The sequence below is a fragment of the Neofelis nebulosa genome, chromosome 1, assembly GCF_028018385.1.
Source record: "Neofelis nebulosa isolate mNeoNeb1 chromosome 1, mNeoNeb1.pri, whole genome shotgun sequence".
Taxonomy (NCBI): domain Eukaryota; kingdom Metazoa; phylum Chordata; class Mammalia; order Carnivora; family Felidae; genus Neofelis; species Neofelis nebulosa.
The window spans coordinates 137221645-137245971 of record NC_080782.1 but is presented as its reverse complement, the minus strand read 5'-3'; positions in this window follow the sequence as shown (position 1 = coordinate 137245971).

Here is a 24327-nt window from a genome sequence, read left to right as displayed (position 1 = left end):
TGTAAATCTAATAGTTAAGACACTATTTGCTGAGATACAGGTTATTTGATAATTCATAGGAAAAACTCAGTCCGACCATTCAAAATGTATTAAAATTCAGGATTTAATGTGGGTAGAAATGGACAGACTCTCAAATGCAGGATTATCTCTAACACCTTAAATGCTTCTCTTCCTATTTTTTGACATAGACCAAACTAGTGGCAAAAAGATAATACTGGTAAAGTATAGAAGAAAACTTAGTGGCCACTTTTTCTTCCTAAAGTTTACTTAAACTGTGAATTGAACTGTTTCTTCTTCGCCAGGTATGATCTTCTCTCCCCCTTTTTTTTTTCTTGCTAAGGAATTATTTTCTTAAGCAGACTAATATACCCATTAAGAACAGCCGATCCAGGCTTACAAAAAATTCTGTCACTTCCTGGTTTGTATGAATCTGTGGCAAGTTACTTCACCTCTTGAAACTTCCCTTTCCTGATCTATAAAATGAGGTTAGTAATAGTACCTACCTTGCTGAGCCGTGAAGATTAAATGAAACAAATGACTATAATAAAAACAAATGTCTATAATAAACTTGGTCTCAGGCCTGGCAGCTAGTAAACATTCAATAGATTTTAATTATTATAATTATTATGCCAGCAAGCATGCGGTAGTTAAAGCTGGTAAAAAATTGCTCTTAGATATCAGAGGAAAACAAAAAAAAATCACCCGCGTTCCAAAGGTTAAGACCTCGCATGTACACTTAGATTTGAATTCTCTGGAGGGTCACAAAAGAGCCAAGCATCCACATGGCTGGGTTTCCTGTCTCAGCGTGCAGCACTTTCCTTGAAGTTAGAGGTTGGGCCAGGCAGGAAGACCAAAGCATTTTATAAGTCGAGTAACAAATCCATCCATACTTATTTTTCATGATTCAGGACACATGACAGCTTAAAGAAGTGGTAACAAGAGAACTCTATGGTATTTTGAAATTCTAGGCCAGTCCCTAGCATCTGTTCTATGAAAGTATCTGGCTGCCTGGTTGGCTCAGTCAGTTAAGCGTCTGACTCTTGATTTCTGCTCAAGTCATGATCTCACCATTCACGAGATATAGCCCCAGATTGGGCTCTGTGCGGTCAAGGGCAGAGCCTGCTTGGAATTCTCTCTCTCTCCCCTTCTCTCTGCTCCTCCCCCATTTGTGCTCTCACTCTCTCTCTCTCAAAATAAAATAAACTTAAAATAAACAGAACAAAAGAAAGCAACATCAAATGAATATTCTTCATGTTCAGGCTTCTGTAATATAGCAACCAGTTCTATGCAGCTAATTAAAAGCAGAAATGGGACATAAACTGTGGATAATTGGGTAAAAGTAACACTCCATTGAGCATGTTGCTATGTGCCAGCACAGCCCAGGCCCGGAGCTAGTCACAGCCATAAGCAAACCGTGTCCGGATCATGTGCACTTGTTGTTTGCTTGGTGCCGTGAAGGTCTATTTGTAGTCTTGCGGACGGACAAAATACAAATGTATTTGATCCTCTCTACCAAGGGCAATTATAAGCCAAATTGAAGTACCTGTGAACTTCAGGAAAGTTCATCCACACTTTTCTTTGTTACACTTCCTGTTTCTTTCTGCCTTTCCTGAGTTCACAAGGGTTTTGTTCCAAGCAGATTCAATGATGTAACACGAACGGCTTTGTTCTAATTTCCAGCTGGATAAGTCACAGAGTGTGGTACAGTTTGGTAGAGCAGATTTCAGCGTGATTTACAGCGTGAAATCTACCTCAAAGAGGATCATAAAAGCGAAGCTGCCAGATGATTGATTCAGAATTAAGTTGGGGTTTCACGTGTTGTCACGTTTGGGGTGCTAGTTACAAATGGGTTTCTCTTTCCCATTTTCACAAACTGCATGAAAGTCTGCGATTTCTCTGTGGTTTCCTGACTGCAAGACTTCCGTCTGTTTGGCTTTCTTCCTGTGAACTCTGACACTTTGGGCTTTGGCTATTGATTATGTGACTGACTTGGGAAGTGGTCTCAAGTAATCTCAACGTGTGTATGTATTTGTCTAGATGGCTGTGTGTCTGTATGTGTGTGCACATCTGATGGACATTGTGAGAAGACAAGGATTATAACGTTTGGTATTCTGTTTTCACTATCTAAATCCTACCCAAGACAACAGGGAAAACCTCAGTAATTTGAAAAGCATGGCTCACCACTATCTGGACAAGTCTGGGTTATTTGATGTTTTAATTAAACAACAAGAGGGTATTTATTTGGCTAGGGAATCAGGGCTACTTAGAATGGTGAGCCATTTTGACTAGATTCATACTGACTTAATGAGGTTTTTTTGCTGTTTGTTTCCCCCGAAGGATAAAATTGAGTGGAAAAGGATTGTTCACATCCAATATAGCTTGTCTCTTTCCCCTCAGCCATCCTGATTCCAATTTCTAGTTTCCTTTGCTGTCATGAGGTTCAAGAAGATCTACACATGGAGCCCATCTTGAACATTATTCCCCCATTAAGATGGAAGGAGACTTTGTGAACAGTAGTTTCATACTCTGACGTCTAACCTGGTAATCCCAAGAAGGTCCATCAATTTAAGAAGCATGACAGAACCGCCAAGTTAATAATTGGTTTTATGCATCTGGTCATCACAGGTTTGTATAAAAAAAAGTTGTAAATGTGTATGAATGCATATATGTTATACAGGTCCCTCTTTCCTTTCTGAATCATGAGTAGGTTACATAGAGGCCTTATGTAAGCTCTTAGAAGAATTCCTACTTGTGTTTATGTGGGCTCCATTGTCCTAAGAGTGCTCAAGTCTTCCTCAGAAGCAAAGAGCATGGGACCCATTCGAGTGCTGCCTGGGCCGTCAATACTCAGGCTTTGCCTAGCTGCCGATGCAGATGTGGATTCCAGAGCATTTGAGGTTATGGGGATAAATAATGTAGTCCCCCACGGAGAATACATTAGGGTTGTTTCTTACTTTGGAGTAACCTGTGGTAAATTTCTTTCTATAGTAGCGGAGACTTCTTAAAAATGGGTTCCCCATATCCTGGAGCATGCTGGGTCCATGAGAATCTTATAACAGTCCCAAGGCTGGAAGAGGGAGCACGGAATCCTTGAATGTTGAACTTTGTTAGGTTCTTGTCTCTCCAAGTCCCCAAAACAGTTCTGTGAGGCAAACAAACGTCTCCCTGATGGTGAAGGTCATCAAGGGGTTAATTTGCCTGCCTGAAGCCAAGGAACAAACTGAAGGAGTGGAATCTGAATCCAAGTCTGATTCCTAAGGGGGGGGGGGGGTTCCTACTGCATCGTGTGTGCTGTGCCTGGAGCTCTCGTGCTGGGATTGGAGGATACGGTCAGGTCTCAGAATGAACAGATGGTTTATGAAAAAGAGACTGAAGGTGATGGTTGGTCATGATCTGTAGAGTGCTTTTCTTTCTATTTCTTTGTGGCAGTAATTACTTTTACTCTGTCACAGTGTTCAAATGCTCTCCTACGAAGACAGAGGCTTCCCAACAAGTTTCCTTAAATTACACTTTTAACTGAATTACAGAAAATGTCATACGAAGGGGGTGCTTTTCCGACTTGAAAATGATCCACACTGAGGCTAAGCAGGATCCTTGCAAGAAACTTTTGCTCCTTATGCCCAGAGGGCTGGTTTTTTAATTAATCCGTAAAGAAGCAAGTAAGTACATATAGACAATGCGTTGCAAATCATATGGCATATTCTATTCACAAACTCCAATCGAACACGTGATTTTCTCTTTCCTTTTCTTTTACCTCTGGGAGACAGTTTGCTTTGGTAGGGTATGCTTTTCATAGAAAACGAGTTGTTCTCCTCTCCCTCACTCTTTTACACACACACACACACACACACACACACACACACACTCATTCTTGATTTCACTTTTAAAAGACATTCTTGAGCGTGGCGGGAGGACAACACAGCACAGGCAGCAGGGCTGAATGAGGATAATGAGAAGGGACAGAATCAGGTCAGAGAGCTGGATATTAAAACTTGATAGGCATGATTGTTGGACAAACACTTGATAGGTTTTTAAATTATCATTATGGGGTATGAAAAATTCATATATAGCTACAGTGAGATTTTTATAATGGATGCTTAAATAATATAGTCTTGTTTCCGATCAGAAAGTAATACGTAGTTGTTTGGAAAACATATCTGCAAGGAAGAAAATAAAAATCACCCAATCCCACCATGCTGAGACAAAAGCCTTGAATATATTAAGACTGTGATGTATTTCGGAATTTTACCATATCACTGAGAGGCAAATAAATAAATAAATAAATAAAAGACTAAAAATCCATATATAATTCCTGTAGACTCTGTCCTTGAATGCTTGTAGGAAACCAAGATGATAAAAAATGTTACACCCCCTGTAAATAGATTCAGACTGCACTACTGAAGTCAAAAGTTTTAGCAATTTGTACTATGCCTTGGTTCGTTTTTGAGGGTAGGCACCGATGAAACTGGAGATATTTAGGGTACTGAACCCAGTGTTGGTTCTGGGTACAACACCACTGTTCTGTGGTTCACCTGCTTCTCCTATGCTTTGCAGACACTAGCAAACTCATGCCATGCTGAAATGTGAAATTTATAATTAATGATGTTTAACTTCTTATAAAAAATGGAATTTATAGTAACTGAAAAGCACAGGAAATATTACAAAGGAGTAAAACTATCGATGAGCATTCAAACACTTACATTTACTGTGCAAATACATTTGATTTTAATCCTGGAAAAATTCTTTCACAAGGTATACATAAGTCAAATCATCTTGTGTGCACTTTAAATATTCTACAATTTTATTTGTCTATTATACATGTCCATAAAGCTGGGGAGAGGGGCGCCTGGGTGGCTCAGTCGGTTAAGCATCTGACTTCAGCTCAGGTCACGATCTCACGGTCCCGTGGGTTCGAGCCCCGCGTCAGGCTCTGGGCTGACGGCTCAGAGTCTGGAGCCTGCTTCCGATTCTGTGTCTCCCTCTCTCTCTGCCCCTCCCCTGTTCATGCTCTGTCTCTCTCTGTCCCAAAAATAAATAAACGTTAAAAAAAATTAATAAAGCTGGGGAGAGGGAAGGAAAAAAAAGTCCATATTCTAACCCTTGGAACCTGTTGATATGTTATCTTATGCACAGCAAAAGACACTTTGAGGATGTGACTAAACTTCCAGATCTTGAAATGAGGCTGTTATCTTGGACTATCTTGGTTCAATATAATCACATGAGTCCCGAGAAGTGGAAGAGGGAGGAAGCAGGCGAGTTCATAAGAGAGAAATGATATAAGAGGGGCAAAACCTGCCATTGCTGTCTTTGAAGATGGAAGAAGGAGGTCCTGAGCCAAAGAACACAGGCAGCCCCAGAAGCTGGAAACGGCCCTCAGCTACACGCTGCAAGAAACCGAATTTTATCAACAATCTGAATGGGCAAGAAAATGGTGACCTCAGTTCCCGAACTCCAAAGAAACGGATTCTCTCTTGGCATCTCCAGTAAGGAATACAATACCGGTGACACACTGATTTTAGCCCTGTGAGGGATATCTGATCAGCAGAACTGTAAGACCATGAATGTGTCTTGTCTTAAGGCTTTGAAGTTGGGGTGATTTGTGACAGCAGCAGCAGCAGCAGCAGAAAACTAATACATGCTGCAAAGAGCTTGGACCATTTTGCACTCTTTTTTTTTTTTTTTTTTTTTTTTTTTTTCTAATTTTTTTTCAACGTTTTTTATTTTTATTTTTGGGACAGAGAGAGACAGAGCTGAACGGGGGAGGGGCAGAGAGAGAGGGAGACACAGAATCGGAAACAGGCTCCAGGCTCCAAGCCATCAGCCCAGAGCCTGACGCGGGGCTCGAACTCACGGACCGCGAGATCGTGACCTGGCTGAAGTCAGACGCTTAACCGACTGCGCCACCCAGGCGCCCCCATTTTGCACTCTTATCAGCAAATGATGAGCTCGTTCCCCCACGTCTTCACAGACACAAAGCGTTACCAGACTTGGAGATTTTTGTCCATCCAGAGGGTGAGAAGAGCACCTCTGTGCAACTGTAACTTGCATGTCTCTTGGTATGTATGAGGCCAAGTGCCTTTTCATGTATGTTTGCTTGTATTAAATGACTATCTGTTCATGTTTGTTGCCCCTATTTCTATTGTGTTGTTGGCATTTAATCAAATTCTAAGGGTTCTTCACGTATTCAGAAGATGTGGATTTTCTCTGTGATGGGAATTACAACTACTTTCCCCCCAAATCATTCAATTTCTGTGCGGGTTTGAAGGTGAACAGTGACTCCTTCACTATTATCTCTAGTTTCTATGAAGTTTTCATCACATTGTTGTAGCTCCCAGGGTAACGCAAGCTAAAATATCACCAGGAGAACACAATTTTTGAGGGAAGAAATAGAAAAACAAGGAACTGTTGAAGAGACTTGCTTCTTTCTTCACTTTCTCACGTCCAGTCTGAATCACTGTCATGGCTCCTTTCTAAGGCTTTGGCCTGGAGTCCATGTATGGCTCCCAATTCTAGACTGGCTACCACCAGGAAGAAAAGACTTTGTGCACTACAATACAGAATCGTGGCAAGTACGGTGTTTTGCATCAAAGTCTTTAATTAAAAGTTGCACCCTTAGACTTCAGCTGTCCAAGAACCCCACGTGTGTTGTTTCACATGAGCAGAGGCAGCGCTATCATTATTCACAGTAAAACGCTGACAGGCCCTTCTCTGCAGTGACACCAGCCAGCTCAGGTTATAATTACCCTTGTTACATCATTGCTTCCCTTGCTACACGCAGCGCAAGCCAGCTCTTGCTTAGGAGACAGATTTGTGTTTATAGCCAAAGAGTTGTTCCTTTCTAATTCAAACCAGGTTTGCTGATAGCCGGGAGAGGGGTGGGGGGTGGGGGGAAGAAAAACTGTTATAATTAGAGTATCATGAGGAAAAACAATAAACACGTACAGGATGAGGAGGTGATCATCATCTAGTTTGAAACAGAAGATCAGGGTGTAAGCCAGGCATTTCTGACAAGGATATCAGTGCTAGGTTCATTAACTGCCCTTCCTGCTTTCAGAATATTTTAAATGTGGCAATTTACATTAAAATGGATTTACTGACACCATCTTCTCATTACTGTCAGTTTACATTTGGGTTCATAAACTATAATTGTAAATAAAATATGCTTTTCATTACCATGTCTATTTAGTAGAATATGGTAGGAAATTAGAGGCATAATCATGATCTAAATTATTAATTCAGTGATATTTTTCAGGTGCCATATGTAGATACTCCATTGTGCATAATGAATTTGCACTCAGTGGTTGAATTAGGTCTATATCTCTGTGTTCTGCAAAACTCTTCCCCGTTTTTCATCTTATTTTGGTTTTGCTTCTCCACTTCTTCACTTCGGGACACGGTAAAAGAGGGTTTCTTAAGTAGTTACCCTGTGATTATATGACATTATTTTCATCTCGTTTCTCCAAGTCTCAAGGGGCCCCTAATAAAAGTGCCCTTCCTCCTTCTCCATGTCCTAAATATTTTGAGGAATCAAGAGTAAGACAGATTGGGAGATCAAAATATCAGCTTTATTATGGACACAATTTAAGTCAGAGGCCATCACTTAGTCTGTGGGCCAAATCACCTAGAATTTGGGAGATTTCTGCTCTGTCCTGATGATACTGGACCGGGTAGGCGTCCCCCATGTACTGGCCTTAATAATGGCCACCCAAAGATGTCAGAGCTCAATCTCTGGCACCTCTCAATGTTGACTGGTGAAGTTTTACAGCTGTGATTTAAATTAAGATTCTGGAGATGCGAATTCTGGAGAGTATTCTGGATATCGAAGTGGGCCCAAGTGCCTTTAGAAATGTCCTTACAAGAGAAAGCCAGTGGGAGATAAGACAGAGAGAAAAGAAGAAGGCAATGTGACCACAAAAGTATTGACTAGAATGATGTGGCAATAAAGCAAGGAATGCCAGAAGCCTAAGGTGCTCGAAGAAGCAAAGACCACCTCCCCTTACCTCTTGAGGGAGTGTGGCCCTGCAGAATCTTTGATCTCAGCCCAGTGAAACTGAATTTGGGCTTCTGGCCTCCAGAAGTATGAAAGAATAGATTTCTGTTATAATAAGCCACTAAATTTGAGATAATGTGCTACAGCAGTCTCAGGAAACTAATATGCTCCCCAGCCATCTCTGGCAGAACGCCGCCAGAGGTGCCGAAATTATAGGCTGTCAAGAGGAAGAAGAGCTGAGAGGGCTATTCATGCCCAGTTTATGCTTAAAAACTCACCCATCAGATGGGCTGCTTTACTTTTAGTTGGGTAGAGTGATCAAAGAACCGGGAGAAGCCAGGGATGTATTTAGGGTAAATCTCTCTCCGGAGAAACACATTCCTTTCGCTTTGATTCATGGTCTTCCTTAAATTCTAACAATTTCCGGGGCGCCTGGGTGGCTCAGTTGGTTAAGTGTCCTATTTTGGCTCAGGTCATTATCTCGCAGTCCGTGAGTTCGAGCCCCGCGTCGGGCTCTGTGCTGACAGCTCAGAGCCTGGAGCCTGTTTCAGATTCTGCGTCTCCCTCTCTCTCTGACCCTCCCCTGTTCATGCTCTCTCTGTCTCAAAATAAACGTTAAAATAAATAAAAAAAAAATTCTAACAACTTCCATGCTGAAATAACTTCTGGTATTTAAATACTATGGTCATTGTTAAGTTTGAACAAAGTCTATAGTTGAAATTACCTTCTACATTGGAGACCTTTGAGGGTCAAGATTCACACTGCATAAGAACAAAATTATTCGTAAAGTTGAAATTTTACTGGTCTCCCTGCCTCCCAACCAATTTTCATATTGTGTGTGGACGACACAGAAAGGGAGGTTGTCTTTTGTCTTGCTTAAAGAAAGAAGTCAGCTGGTAACATTCTCAAATACCGTGCTCCTGCTCATCCTGTAAAATGGTACCATCCCCTTGTAAGTGTACGAGTTTACTGTATTTTAAAATATTTTCCCAGGGTGCACAGGTGGTTCAGTCAGTTGAGTGTCCGACTCTTGATTTTGGCTCAGGTCATGATCTCACGGTTGTAGAATCGAGCTCCACGTTGGGCTCCATGCTCAGCATGGAGCCTGCTTAAGATTCTCTCTCTCCTTCTGCCCTCTCCCCAACTCATGCTTTCTCTCTCTAGTTAAAAAAAAATTTTTTTAAGGGGCGCCTGTGTGGCTCAGTCAGTTGGGCATCTGACTTCGGCTCAAGTCATGATCTCGCAGTTCATGAGTTGGAGCCCCGTGTCTCCCTCTCTCAGCCCCTCCCCCACTTGTGCTCTGTCTCTGTCTCTCCCTTTCTCTCTGTCTCTCAGAAATAAACATTAAAAAATTTTAAGTAAAATAAAAAAATAAAGTATTTTCCCTCCATATTGGATAATTATGTGGAAAAGGACTATACCTATTTGAAATCTTTTATTTTGAAATATTTTACCCTGCCTAAAAAACTGACAAACTAGGGGAAAGTAAAAAATGCAAAAACGTACATAACAAAACAAAACAAAAGCATCACCTACGGATCTTGCCTCAAAGAAGCATGAGTCATGCAGCATAACCCTTTTTTTTCACTATTCCTTTCTTCCCTTTCATATGGCTTTCCTAATATGATGTGTTGAATATTAGTTCCCATTATAGGTCTAAATAAACTATTTATTCAACAAATACTTGTTGAGTGCTAGTCACTGTGTGCAAGGCATTATTCAATTAACAAAGAGCTCCACTGTGCTGGGCTTACTTTCTCATGGCTATGGTATCCTTTGGAAATTTTGATTTCACTCAGTTGGAGGAACATGTTTCCCTAACGTGGGCGCACACAGGCTATGAATAACATGCAGACCAGAACCTTAGGCACGACATCAAAAACATTCAAGCAATGGAGAATCATTTTCTTTCTTGCAAATGCAAACTAAATGTTAGACAAAATATTTGAGTAGGCCATTTCTGCCCACTAATGAAGGGATAAAAAGAGGTGATCGTGTTCCACTGAATCCTTCACATTTATTTCTTAGCTCTTTGAAGCACATGCCCTAGACCTAAAAGAAACTGAGACATTCAGAGAATCTAGTATTGTAAGCATTGGACTTTATGAAAATAGGAATATAGTCTCTTTTCTATTTCTCTTAATACTTCACAGAACTATTTGAGAAGCTCTAAGTTTTTCTTTCTTTTGTTTTTGTTTGGTTTGGTTTTCCAACAGTGAGTGCTTATGCTTTGGAACCTGATGTGAATGCTATGCATATTTGTTCTCTTATTATTCTGCCTCCTTCCTACACAAATATATTTTAAATTCCTTTGTGGGGTTTTATGATGTTTTATATTATTCTTCTATGTCATTTAAACTGAGCATAGTGCTACTGAGTGGGCATTTAATGAAATTTCTCAGTTGAGAGAGCAGTAACAGAAAGTGAGAATGTTTGGAAAGGGGAGAGACAGAAGACGATAAATCAGACATGGCCAGTGGGTGTCAAGAAACATTTGCCTTGTTTAATCACTGTTTTATATTAAAAAAACGTATTTATTATAAAACCCTATCCCTTTTCTGTTTACTGTATTATAACTTGCAACTTTAGAATGTGAATATTTTTATAAGGAAATAAATTGCGGTGCTCCTGGGTGGCGGAGTAGGTTGAGTGTCCAACTCTTGATTTTGGCTCAGGTCATGATCTCATAGCTCGTGAGAATGGACCCTGCATTGGACTCTGTGCTGGAGTGTGAAGCCTGCTTGGAATTCTCTCTCCTCCTCTGTCTCTGCCCCTTCCCTGTTCTTTCTCTCTCTCTCTCTCTCTCAAAATAAATAAATAAACATTAAAAAAAGAAATAAATTGGGACATTTGTTCCTAGAATTTGAGTGTTACCGAAGAAGTAATTTCCTTTAATCAACAAATCATGTCATGTGATTTTAAAAGTTAAAAAGTCACCTAGAAAAAAACATTCTTAATATCCTTAATGTTCTACTCCTCTGGACAATAATTTACACTTTTAAGGACCTTCAATGCCTTAATGTCCTTTAAATATTTTGATTCCGTTTCCTTTCCGATATACACTTGACCACCTTTCAAGTGGATACTGTCAGTTTACTCTTTCAAATTTCATTTACTTATTGTTAAATATGTAAACTCTTTTCCAGAGGGTCACTAACCAATTCACAGAAGTGAGGTTGACAGTTGTGTAGCAGGTCTTAGTTGTACTTGCGGATACAGAAAGAGACATTATCTCTTTTTTTTTTTTCTTTGAGAGAGAGAGAGAAAGTATGCAAGTGGGGGGAGAAGGGCAGAGGAAGACTCTTAAGCAGGCTCTATGCTCAGCGTGGAGACCAATATAGGGCTTGATCTCATGACCCTGAGATCATAACCTGAACTGAAACCAAGAGTCAGAGGGTCAACTAACTGAGCCACCCAGGTGTCCCAAGAGGTTGTCATTTTAATGTGTGAAGACTGGCTAGTGATCGCCCTTCTCCTTGCCTTTCCATAATTCAGGTCTTAAAATTTTTCAGTGTGTGGCCTTTCGTCCTACAACTCTACCCAAAAAGTTGTTTAGCTTTTAATACAGAAGCAAAAGGTAAGAGATAGTTAGAAATGAAAGTCTGATGTAACTGAAAAAATCTGACAAAGGATATTTTAAGAAGGTACAGAGAAAATTATGAAACATTATTGAAGAAAATTATAAAAGACCTAAATAAATGAAATGCTATACCATGTTCATGGACAGGAAGATTCAATTTTGAAAAAATGTGATTTCTCCACAAATATTTACAATTTCCTTTCCTACTATACATTTTGTTCTGTGGAACAGAAAAATAACAGATTTTCTGGAGTTTTATGAGAGCATACAAGCTCTCAAACAGTGGGAAATTTCTGAAGATGATCTTGGAGGAATTTTGCCTATCGGATATTAAGACATTATGAAGAAATAGTAATCAAGACATTGTGGCATTTATTCAGGAATAGACAAATATAACAGTGGAACGGAGCCCAGAACCAGTCCTATTCATAAGGGGAATTTACTGTATAACATCTGTGACACTGCAAATCAGTGTTGAATAGAGTGCCTTTTAAACAAATGGTCCTAGTCAAATACACTGTTTCGTTATTATAAAATATTATGGCGACCTTAGAATCCATTAGAGATGACCCATATGTGTGTTTCTCTGCTTTTTAAACTCATGTTAACAGAAAAGCTAAATAAATAAATAAATTACAAAATCATGTTAACAAAGAACCAGAATTACATAAAAAAAAATAAAAAAATAAACAAATGGTACTAGAATATTCATCTGAAAACGGGAGTAATAATAATACCCTCATCTCATACAGTTGTTTTGACAATTGTTTTATTTGCAAATTATTCATAAATGAAGGACAATACTTTTATATTAATTTTATTAACAATATTTTTGTATGCTATGAAGCCTCTGTTCATACTTTGTCATTTTCCCCATTGGATCATTTCTCTTTTACTTAATATACTGTAAATCTTTTTGGAAATAAAATTAGCTCTTTGTCATAAAAATTGCCTATTTTTCTTTTACATTTGTTATTTAATGTAACTGATTTATTATACAGTATTTTAAATTTTCTGTAATGAGACACCTCCTATTGCTTCTGGAATTTGTATTCTGTAAGAAACAAACATGTCCTATTGCATGATTATTAATAAAATTTCCCATTCTTTCTTCCTGTTCTTGTTTCAAGTTTTTCTGTCTTTAAATCATTGGTCTATCTGAAATTTATTAGTGTAAGGAGGAATATGCTTTCATTTTCCTATCAAAATTTATTGATGGTTTTCATATATTTCTTTTTCCATGTGGGTTTCCAACTTAGTATTATTCTGCTGAACAAAGTACCACATGCTCCAAAAAGATTTGGAATTTTGATGTGCCTCATGTTAAATAAGGGAAAAATTCAAAACAATGAATAATTTTTAATGCATACTTGGAGAGAATCAATTGTCTTGGTTACCCAAAATTGTACCCCAATAAATGAGGACAACTGTACCAGTTGTAAGCAGCATTTAGGTCTTATTTCAGAATATACGACATTCCTACACTGTTAGCTAGTTTTAAAAGGTTTAACAGGGGATGTACAGTATGGACCTTCAGCGGACTTCTCTGACCTAAGGTACTCTCTTTAGTTTGTGGGGAAAAGAGAAAGGATGGAATTAGAAAGGAAGAAATGAGGGTGAAGCCTACATTTTTATATTTGAGTAAGTCTTGAGTTCCTTTCTGCCTCTAATTTATATGGCTAAAAAAGTCTCACAACAACTTTGCACAATATTCATCTCACAACTGTCATGCTTGACTATTGATTAATTCAGCTTTGTTATTTTGTGAATCCTGAAACATCCTGTGAAAAACATTTTTTCTTTTCTTCTAGATGTCCAAGAATCATCATTGTTGTCTGTTATTTTTTTGGACCGTCTGCAAAGGATTCTATTTGTATTCTTCCTGGTTCTAGGGACTTGAAGGTATTTTAGTTCTTTTGATATCTGTAATTTTGTTGCTAGAGGTCAAAATTAAGTTTTCACTTCTTGCTAGCGGTGTAGTTCACACAGGTCACCCAACTCAGAGGTGAGTGGCAAGGAGAGGCCATACAGGGCTTGGTTCCTTTCCTCTCTGTATGACCATCTAGAAAGTATAAATCACATTTCCCATTTCTACTTTCTCATTTCCTACTCATTCCTCAACCCACTGCAATTTGGGTGTCAATCCAACACTCCTTAAAATTGCTCTCCTTTTCTATTTTGGGATTTTCAGACCATCTGTTCTGATACGAGGCTCTACATTCTACAAGAACAGAGATGTTTGTCTGTCTTACTTCTGCTATACTCCAGGGCCTAGCACACAGAAGGCAATCTAATAGCATTTGCATATGAATGAATGTATGACCATGCCTTTTTGCAATTCTACTTTAGGCCTCCCTGACACAGCTCTCAGTTTTCTTTCTCCTCGTTCTCTTAAACGTTCTTCTTTCACCTGTCCCTTAGATCTCCAAGTTGCCCAGGTTCAATTTTAAGTCTACCTTCCTCCTTCTACATACTCACCCTAGGCAGATGCATCCATGCCCATGGATTTAATTGCTACACATACACATACCTTAACTTCCAAATCTCTTATCTCTATCCTTGTTTTGCAAACTTTTGACTGGTATTTCACCAGGTGGAGTTGGTAACATGAATCACTTGGAGCATTTGTTTTGAAATGAAGGTTTCTTCCTTCTCTTTACTGAATAAAGGTATTTAGGGTTGAGCTTGGGCATCAGCATTTTCAACCACCTTCGTAATTTTTGTTTGTTTCTGAATGAGTTTTAGGCACAGAACTGACTAGAAGCAGACTCAAGATGACAGTACTAATAACAGTCATCTGACTGATGCCACTGGTATTCTGAAGAGGAAGTAACTATTGCAGGGAAAATGTCATGAGAAGTTGGGACTGAACCTGGGCCTCAATATATGAGTAGGAACCCGACATTGTTGCCCAAATCCATCCATTTCCCTCATCTCCAGCATTAAGCCCCTAGTTTGATCCATCATCATCTCCCAGATAAACTATGGAAATAATGATAATCAAAATGACATTCACCGTCATTAAAGAAGAAAGAGGAAGAAGAGAAGGAAACTGACAAACTAGAATGATGTCTAACATTCATTGAATACTTGTAATTTGTAAGACTCCTCTACGTGTTTCATAACTAACCTTAGGAAGATGACTAAAAATATCCCTCTTCTCCCTGTTACTGCCTATAAACTAACTTCCATGGAGTAGCTAATTTTGAAAAGGTAATCCTCTCATGGCTCACCATTGCACTTACAATAAAATCCAAGCTGTCTGCCATGACTCACATTTCTCTCTGACCTCTCTCTTCATTATCCATCTGGCTTATACCACTACCCTTTCTTTGTTCAAATGTCCCATGTTGGTGGCTGCCTTGAGTCTCAGCCTTTGATCTTCCCTTTGCTTGAGTTATTTTCCTCCTTGTCCTCTGTTTTCTTTCTTCCCATTAAGGTCCAACTTAAATTGCCCCTACTCAGCATAACATTCCATTGCTTCCTGATCTAAAATAGCACCCCCCCCCCCACCGCCAGCCTCTATCATCTCACCTATTTTTTTTCTTTATAGCATTTAATATTCTCTGAAATGATCTTCTTTAGCCATTTATTTACTTATTTATTGGTCTTTCCTGCTCCATTGAGATGGTATCTGCTTTTCCATTTCTGTCTCCCTTACCTGTCTCACAGAGTGTTTATCCACAACAGACACTCATTGGATGTTTGTTGAATTGGTAAAGGAATAGTGAATAAATGTTTGGACAGGTTAGGAAAGTGTATGATTGCCTGGGGTATCCATATATATGAAGGCTAAGAACTGTTATTTGGGGGCACAAAGAACAGATATATAGGATAGAATTGTCCTTTTATTCAATGGTTTACAATGGTTAGGAAGCGAACATGATATAAAAAATAAATAGATTGTTTCTTCCTTCTTCAAAAGTAAGCAACATTTATGGCACAACAACAGATACTCAGATCAGTGGAACAGAACAGAGAACCCAGAAATGGACCCACAAACATATGGCCATCTAATCTTCGACAAATCAGGAAAGAATATCCAATGGAATAAAGACAGTCTCTTCAGCAAGTGGTGCTGGGAAAACTGGACAGTAACACGTAGAAGAATGAACCTGGACCACTTTCTTACACCATACACAAAAATAAACTCAAAATGGATGAAAGACCTAAATGTAAGACAGGAAGCCATCAAAATCCTCAAGGAGAAAGCAGGCAAAAATCTCTTTGATCTTGGCGGCAGCAACTTCTTACTCAACATGTCTCTGGAGGCAAGCAAAACAAAAGCAAAGATGAACTATTGGGACCTCATCAAAATAAAAAGCTTCTGCACAGCAAAGGAAACAATCAACAAAACTAAAAGGCAACCAACAGAATGGGAGAAGATATTTGCAAATGACATACCAGATAAATCTATAAACTTATCAAACTCAACACCCAAAAAACAAATAATCCAGTGAAGAAATGGGCAAAAGACATGAATAGACACTTCTCCAAAGAAGATATCCAGATGGCCAACTGACACATGAAAAAATGCTCCACATCACTCATCATCAGGGAAATACAAATCAAAACCACAATGAAATACTGCCTGACACCTGTCAGAATGGCTACCATTAACAACTCAGGCAACAACAGATGTTGGCGAGGAGGCAGAGAAAAAGGATCTCTTTTGCATTGTTGGTGGGAATGCAAACTGGTGCAGCCGCTCTGGAAAACAGTATGGAGTTTCCTCGAAAATTAAAAATAGAAGTATCCTGCAACCCAGCAACTGTACTACTAGGTATTTATCCAAGGGACACAGGTATGCTGTTTCAAAGGGACACATACACCCCAATGTTTATAGCAGCACTATCTACAATAGCCAAAGTATGGAAAGAGCCCAAACGTCCATCGATGGATGAATGGATAAAGAAGATGTGCTAGATACATACAATGGAGTATTACTTGGCAATCACAAAGAATGAAATCTTGCCACTTGCAACTATGTGGATGAAACTAGAGGGTATTATGCTAAGTAAAATTAGTCAGTCAGAGAAAGACAAATATCATATGACTTCACTCATATGAGGACTTTAAGACAAAGAACAGATGAACATAATGGAAGGGAAGCAAAAATAATGTAAAAACAGGGAGGGGGACAAAACATAAGAGAGTCTTAAATACGGAGAACAAACGGGGTTACTGGAGGGGTTGTGGGAGGGGGGATGGGCTAAATGGGTAAGGGGCATTAAGGAATCTACTCCTAAAATCATTGTTGTACTATATGCTAACTAATTTAGATGTAATTTAAAAAATAAACTTAAAAAAACTTTTTTTAAAAGTAAGCAACATTTAAGAAGGGGGGCTCTTAGATCTCAAATCTACCCATCCAAGCCACAGTCATCATCATATTCAAGAAATTAGGGGCATTCCAAACTTAATAGTGGGAGGTCAACAGGTAGCAACTTCGTGCCATAGACACACAAATTAGCAACTATTAATTATGAGTTAACATGCAGTGTGCATAACGTGTTGATATTTAACTGCATACTATTACTATATGTAAATCGTATTTTTGATGCAATTTTTTAGTGGAAAAATTATTTACACGTTGAATTCTCAGAGGCGAACAAAACAAAACGACAACGAATCAGAACAAAAACTCTTTGTCAGTGGTGGTTTAAGGACACTGTGACACAAAGAGCAAAGGAAGGGTACTTCTCAATGGCCAACCTCTTCCAGAAGGCTGTAAAGTCACAGGGAAAAGATAAGCATCGCTAAGTGATCAATCACTGTAGTAGAAATTCTGCACGACTGAAAAAGTGCTTAAAAATCACTGGCCTGCATCTCTCTGGAAGTGCCCGATTGTGTTTTCACTGTGGGAGAGACACGCACATTTGTAGATTAGGAACATATGGGACTCATTGTAGGGCTAGTGAGACTAAAGAGTTAATTGTGTATACATGTCATTCATCATCAGTCAGTCAATCGGGCAACTAATACCTTTAGGGGTCATGAATCTAACAGGACTGACAGTGACAAGCAAGCTGACAGTCCAAGACCTGCCACCTAGATAACAGGTCGTGTGAACCAAGCCATTACTTGCTGGGGCAGATGGCACAGAGGAAGCTTAGCTTCTGGGTATTCCTGACTCCACAGCTACAGCCCTGCTCTGGAAGCAGCAAAGGCAACCTCTCAGGCACTCGCTGTTTCTGTTAGCAACTGCCTGTCCATTTCACGTAAGATCAGGGTGTAAATGGGATCACGTATGCTGAAGCTGGAAGGGACCTCAGGGCTCACCTAAACCAGCCCCACATTTAACCAGTACAGATACTGAGCCCTAGGGCGAGCGACGCCATTGTGAACAGAAGCCCTATTTCTGACTCATAAGCCAATCTTTGGTTCATATGGTGTGTCATTTTAGAGTTAAGCATCTGACATACATCTCTTCTTTTAAAAATGCACAGTCGACTGAGAAAAAAAAACAAAGTAATGCTATTTAAAAACACAGATAAAAATAAATTAACTTTTGCTGCATTGGTTTTTCAACTAGAGGTCTACTTCAGAATCACGTGGAAAATTTTAAAAAGCATGCATGGCTGATCCCCACCACAGACTACTGAATTAGAATCCCCAGACTTGGCCACTGTATACGTATGCTTTGAAAAACATCGTATGATTTCAATATATAGATTTTATCAACAATGTGGAAAATCCTACTCTTTTACAAACACTGGATGGGAAAATAAAAATTTTTTGACTAACATCCATAGTTTAGTCAAGTATCAAACTTTCTACCACATGTTCCACCATTCCAAACATCTTTACAATCATTGAGCATAGACTGCATTGTGTCCAGATGCAGATATATAAGACAGCTATATTTCAATTATAAGTTTGGATGGGAAATAGTGAGAGCAGAGCAAACAAAAAAATCCATGGGATGTTCCAAAACCTCCTTTCAGTCAAGAATGCCCAGTATTTCCTCACCCATCAAATCCTTTGCAAAATCTGTTTCTAAGAATTAGGCTGGCTCATTTGAGTCCTATATCCTCGAACTCCGTTTAGCACAGATAAGAGTGAATAGTGAGGTCATGATAACGCAGCAAGAAGAAAAAGAAAGGGAACAAAGGGTCTGGGAAATACACGGAGGCAAGAATTAATCCTTACACATGCCAGAGGTGCCTAGAATGCATGGAAGAAAAACTGACCTGAAAATTGAAATGGCAGCTGAAGTGGTGAATGATATCTGCCCCCACTGTTGGTTAAGGGCACTAGCTCAACATTTCTTTTATACTGAATTTAAGAATAGCATACACTAAACACAAGTTATTATTTCAGAGTATGGCGTATTATAAAGAGGATCTCTGAAATATATACATATGTATATATATATTATGGAGGGCTATATAAATATATGTATATGTGTGTATATATATACACATATATATATATATATACATATATATATATATACACATATATATATATATACGTATATATATATATACACATATATATATATATATATATATATATATATATATATACACGTATATATATATATATATACAATGGAGGGCTAAGCATTCTACCAAAGAGGAAAAGTTTCTGTTACAGGTTACGGTAAGATGGGGAGCCCGGGTGGCTCAGTCACTTGAGGGTCAGACTCTTGATTTTGGCTCAGGTCATGATTTCGAGGTCATAGGATAGAGCTCCATGCTTAAGATTCTCTCTCTTCCTCTCTGCCTCTCCCTCTGCCCCTCCGTCTATCTCCTATTCCTGCTCTAACTCTCTCTAATAATAATAATAATAATAATAATTTAAGATAAGCGTAAGTCAACTAGCCACTCCAAGTCTGAGTGAGGAGTCGTGGTTTAGCAAGATTATGAGTTTGGAACACTAACCGAGTCTCCAACCTCATATTTTCTTCATTTTGTCCTCTGCCCTGATGTTTTATTCACAGGGATTAAAGTGCTCTTGCTTAGGGCAAGAGAACAAAAAGAAAGGAAACACAACTACTTCATGACATACTTGCTTTTATATCACAGTTGGGTTTCCTGGCGGCTATCAACACCTTTTGTTCCAGCATGGCATTGTAACTCCAAAAGTAATCCAACCCAGCCATGACATTTGTTCCCGAATGGAATGTCTTCCTATTGGCGAGAATGTGGTGGGAGTCCACTGTTTGGTATTTGGTTTCCCTTTTAACAGACTCGTCTTTCAATGACATCACTCACAGCCCTGAGATACGACTGCACTTCCCCAGCTGCCTGATAGTAAAGCAAAGGTTACCTTCTATCTCACAGCAGTGTTGTCATCAAAGAGCTCTATTTCACAGATGTGACAATGCAATAAATAAGATTTCCTCCAAGTGTGCAGAAAGGCCAAAGCAACCTTTACAACGGGAAACCAATGAGGCGGCAGGATTCAAATAGCCTTCCCAACAGATAACCAGTTTGGCTGCCTCTGATACCATCCCGCCCTTCAGCAAAGAGTGACTGCTTTGTCTTCAACTTTATCTTTGTTTTGTTCTTTGGGGCTCGAAATAAAACAAAGAAAAAGGCCCTTTTACACAGGATAGATGCGCAGAATACAGCTATCCCGCTAGCCATGTACAGATAGGCTGACTTCGTAATGGCTTAGAGACTCAGAAAAGTAATTTGACAGACCCTTAGAGACAATCATGGTGAGAGTCGTAAAAATTAAACAGAAACAGCCTGGAAAGCATTCATAAGCCTTTGTGAGAATATTCTTCTGTGCGTCACTGTATTTCTATTAGTTTGGTTCAACAATATTTACTAAACGGAGTCAGAGGGTGAAGTTTTTCATTAGCTGAGAGACAGCCATCTTGTCCTTCAAGAAATGGCAACTACACTTCATAGGGGAAAGCAGAGCTCTGTATGAAACTGCTGTCTAAGTAGAAGCAAAGTGTCTGAGTGCCTCAACGTAAACCAGCTACTCATGTTACAGCAGGTCAAAAATAGCAGCTTCTGCTTCCTTGGTCCATTTCAGCAAATGGTTCCTTCATGGGAAAAGAGCAGGCCCTCTCTTCAGCACTCTCAAAATCTCTTTGCGAACCCAAAGCAAAACCAACCCAGATCAAACCAAAACATTCCAAATCCCCTTCCTCCTCCATCACCACGGCAGATAGGTTCTTACGTAAAAGGAACATATAAGCAGACGGTTTTCCCTGAATGTGATAGTCTGACAAAGTCGAGGTGAACAAAGTGCCACTTGAAAGTATGTCTCTTTCTGAAAGGGTTTATTTCCGAGGTGCAGAGGAAGGAAAGAGAAAGAAGGTGAAGAACGAAGCTACCTCACGAGGCGATTCGTGGATGCTCAGCGCTCTGCGCTTAGTACTAAGATGACGCTCTCTTCAGCCCTCCTTCCTTTTGCTCATCCTGCTTCCTGTTGTCACCGCTGGTTTGTTCCATGAAGGTGTTCTAAGCCTGAGCCCCTCCACAGGCCCTATGAAATTCCTACCAAGAAGCTCTGATACAGCACCCCCACTCCAAAAGAAGGGCAAAGAAAAATATTTTCTCTGGCATCTGTCTCTTCTCCAACCCCTTCATTTTCCAGAAATGCCACCAGCTGTTTTCCAATTCACAGCTTCTGCAGTGCTGTGGCCCCACCTTATTTGGGGTGAGGAAGAGGCATAGCGCGAGGAAGAGAATATGGCTCTAGGCAGTGATCCGGTCTCTGTCTTCTAGATGTGGGATCTTGAAAAAAGTCACTTCCCCCTAGAACCCTAATTTTGAAAACTGTGAAATGGAGACGATGGTAACAATGGGTTGTTCTGACGAAAAGGGAGATAAGTTGGGAAGGGTCCCTCACAAAGCTTGACAGTTAGAAAGGAAACAATGCATGTCACTGCCTTTCCCTTTCTTGAAATGCTCCAACTCTCTTTGGGGGAGGGCATCGTTCCCTAATTGACATTTACTTTTTGGAAGGTGGAGATATTGAGGCCAGGTGGTTGGAAAAGGATAGAGGGGTCTTTTGACATTTATTGGGTGTGTGTTTCCTTCCAAGATCTGAGTGTGTGAACGGCAGGTGGTATCACATCAGAGGGCTCTCCCGTTATTTCGCTTTAGATGGGTATTTCCAACTGGGTGAGCATCAAGAGAAGGCAGTCTCTATTTAGCAGACAGTCACTTCCAGAAATCTAGTATTCGACACGACTTGCATCTCTGTTTTGTTTGTTTGTTTTTTTTTTTCAAATGAACTACACTTGGACTTAGCTCATCCCCTCAGTTGGTGGAAATTCTTTCTTTTGCTCTTTGGGCCCTAAATCGACTAATGAACTGTCCATCCATCATGGGGGAAAACAAGAGTACTGTTGTTCATCACTCCAGGCTTGAGGTTAAGTAGGTGTTACCGCAACGGCTCCATATAGAGTCCTGTGTCGTGTTTGTTTGTTTGTTTCCTTCTGACTAAACGCCCAGGCATTTAGTAATATTCACTCACGGTGATCCATAAGAATTACCTGGTAACTTTTATTTTTTTTTTTTTAATTTTTTTTTCAACGTTTTTTTATTTATTTTTGGACAGAGAGAGACAGAGCATGAACGGGGGAGGGGCAGAGAGAGGGAGACACAGAATCGGAAACAGGCTCCAGGCTCCGAGCCATCAGCCCAGAGCCTGACGCGGGGCTCGAACTCACAGACCGCGAGATCGTGACCTGGCTGAAGTCGGACGCTTAACCGACTGCGCCACCCAGGCGCCCCACCTCGTAACTTTTAAAGCACTCCAGTGTCCTAGCTCCTCCAGAGATGAGTGAAATGTAGCAACTCTTGGGGTTGGACCCGGGCACAGGTAATTTTAAAAGTCCTTCAGGTGATACCAACATGCCTTCAGGATTGAGAATCACTGATTTACAAAAGCAACCCTGAGCCCTACCAGGGTTATTTCATAAGGACACCACCATAAGGACGTCTCAAACTAAAATCAACTTTGGCATCTAACAGACACATTTTTCCTTTGCCTTTGGTGCCCTGATTTTGTTGTCCTGTTTTCCTTACATTATCTTTTGAATCCTTCCTGTAAATATACCATGGTAAGTTTTTAATAAATAGCGATTGAGAAAAAAATGCAAGGAAAGCCTTACACTTACAGGGGTCAAAGTTGGGTCCTTGGGCTGGTGAGTGGTGACGAAGTCAGGAGGTCCGGGCTGGGCTTCAGATGCAAGCTTCTAAAATCAATAAAAATTAAAACACAAAGAGGAAGTCCCATCTTGGGAAGCATGCCCTCAGGTGTGGGAGAATGGCATCCAGCCTTGTAACTGGTCTCTTGCGTGTACTTTAGTTTCCTTACAATCTAATTTCCATACCAAAGCCTGAGTGATCTTTTAAAAATGCAAATCACTGCTCTGCTTAAAACATTCTAGTAGCTTCTCACTCCCCGCAGAACAAAATCAAACTCCCGTTCCATGGACAACAAAGGCTCCTGCTTACCTCTGCTTTCCCAGCTTGTCCCCTTCCCTGGGTTTCTAACTCTGCTCCAGTCACACTGGGTGTCTTCTGTTCTTTACTAACGCGTGCTGGCTCTCCACTCCGGGCATTTGTTCTTGTTCTGTGTGTTTGGAGGGCTCTTCGGCCGGACCACAGAGGCCTGGCTTGAACTCTCGACCCAGAGCAGCTCCTTGCAACCACAGCTGATGACTCGGTCATTGCTGTGTCTTTAGCGCATGCAGGGCACCGCTGTTGGTTCACTGGCTCTCCAGGAACACAAGAAAAGGTGCCCCTCTTGACACAGGGCTGCAGACCCCGTCCCAAAGCCCCACAGCCCTCTGAAGCGTCTTGAGATATTTAGAAAAATGTGTTTCTTCTTCCAGGCAGAGGCAGGCCTCCGCTGAGATGTACAGGCAGAGAGCAGCATGAAGTTAACTTGTTCGGTGAAATGGCAGGAGGTGGCCAAATTGCCTGAAATATGGGAGGTACCCAGTAACTGCTTGCTGGATGAACTGACAGAGGGTGGTTCTGGCCATGTTCACGCACAGAGCACATTCTCCTGGGTCTGGAGGTAGCGAAACAGAGCTGGCAGAAAACCAGGGGCAAGCTGACAAGTGAACGACAAACAAGTCTCCAGAAGAAACAACGACCGACTGCCACCACGCAGTTGTAGCCCTAGCCAAATTCTATGGTGTAAGTAGTTCCACCACAGCCTGTTTCAAGCTACGGACGTGATGTCAATGGCACACGAAATTCCTGAAAATTGAACACTTTCACCAGCTATTATGATGATGTCAACAGTCGACACCAGTTCCCGTACACCAAATCAAACCCTACCCCATTGTTGAGCCCTGGGGGTGTCAGATTCCGGTTCGGAGAAAATGACTAATTGCACACTTCCACACAGCTGAGGCAGAGATGGATTATACACTGTGTGTTGGCATCTTCACTCATGTGAGGATCAGGAAATGGCTTGTCTTCTGGATGGAATGGGGAGCTTCAAGATGTTTCAGAAAACAGAGGAGAAAATTAACATTAAGGCTGACATCAGTTACCTAATTGATGGAATCTCACTTCCTTCATCTCCAAAACAAACAATGTGGACTAAGCGCTCACCATTTCAACCCAAAAGACTCATATTCCATAGACCATGTGGGGATCCACACGAAGGGAAGGGAACACTAACTAGTATGTCTGTGGTTTCCACATGTGAATGAGTTTGTGCTATGCATGTAAGTAATAAGTCGATCTTTTGAGGCTAATAGGTATTTACCACGCGTTTTTTTTTTTTTTCTAGTTGAAGTGAAATGATTTAGGTTAAATTT